Here is a 1,343-nt window from a genome sequence, read left to right on the forward strand (position 1 = left end):
CTATTCTAAGTGAGCATGATGAGATTAGAAGCTGATACTCGCAAAATCATAGTTAAATTTATTTCTCAACTTAATAATTAATAATAATTGGTTTTGGGGGAAAGGAAATGGCGCAGTATCTGTCTCATATATCGTTGGACACCTGAACCACGCGTAAGGGAAGGGTAAAGGAGGGAGTGAAGGTAGAAAGGAAGAGAGAGGTGCCGTAGTGGAGGGCTCCGGAATAATTTCGACCACCTGGGGATCTTTAACGTGCACTGACATCGCACAGCACACGGGCGCCTTAGCGTTTTTCCTCCATAAAAACTCAGCCGCCGCGGTCGGGTTCGAACCCGGGAACTCCGGATCAGTAGTCGAGCGCTCTAACCACTGAGCCACCGCGGCGGGGATTTCTCAACTTAAATAATGGTTTTTAGTATTTGTTGCGTAATGACTGCATATTCTACTTTACTGACCTTCGAACTCCTGCGATTTCGTATTTTCTTTATTACATTCATTTCTAGTAAATTTAAAATTATATAAACTTTCCTTTTCTCTTTTTAACCTTTGCCTCGGCGCACATTCTCTGCTTAGTACCACTAGGACATTCTCTCATGCCCGATTCGCGAAAGGAGATAAATGTAATCCTTTTCTCGTTATCTTCTTCCGTTCATGCGTAACATAAATGAAATATGGCTGATGTTTAAGGCAAGCGCAACAGCGCTAAGTGACATGTGAGGCATAGGATCTCGTTTTCACAAGAAGCAAGAGTTCCAAGCGTTGTTTAGTCCAACATAAATACATGAAAATTTATCGGAGTGTGACGAAAGCAACGTCGCGAGCTGTGACATGCTAAGACCAGCCTAAGAGAGTGCGGAATACTTTCCCTTGACCCAGCAGATATGCATCCGCCTTTAAATATTCTGGGCTGCCGTTTACTTTAGGAACATTTCTGCAGTGCTTTTCCTAAAGCAATGAAATGCAGAACAAATCACATCGTACCGAAGCTTCACTACATTGAAGTAGAACATGGATAAATGCTTTTAAACATAGCCGAGTGACTTTAAAAAAAAGTAAAAATCATTCTTTTAAAGTGATTTCATCGATCGCATCGAAGAGTTACGACTCTGATTAAAAACCAATGGGGAACGCTTTTGATGATAGCAAAAACGCCGCCACTGTGGCTCAGTGGTTACGGCGCTCGGCTGCTGACACGAAAGACGGTGGTTCGATCCCGGCCGCGGCGGTCGAATTCCGATGGAGGCGAAATTCTAGAGGCCCGTCCGTGTACTATACGATGTCAGTGCACGCTAAAGAACACCAGGCGGTCGAAATATCCGGAGCTCTTCACTACGCCGTCTCTC

General features: G+C 44.2%; 1 non-coding gene across 1 annotated transcript; it reads right to left on the reverse strand.

The window, feature by feature from the left end:
* Positions 1 to 312: 312 nt before the first annotated feature.
* Positions 313 to 384, reverse strand: TRNAS-ACU (transfer RNA serine (anticodon ACU)). Its single transcript has one exon. It is a non-coding gene; the product is annotated as a tRNA-Ser (tRNA).
* Positions 385 to 1,343: the final 959 nt, after the last annotated feature.

This window comes from Amblyomma americanum, chromosome 4 (genome assembly GCF_052857255.1).
Source record: "Amblyomma americanum isolate KBUSLIRL-KWMA chromosome 4, ASM5285725v1, whole genome shotgun sequence".
NCBI lineage: Eukaryota > Metazoa > Arthropoda > Arachnida > Ixodida > Ixodidae > Amblyomma > Amblyomma americanum.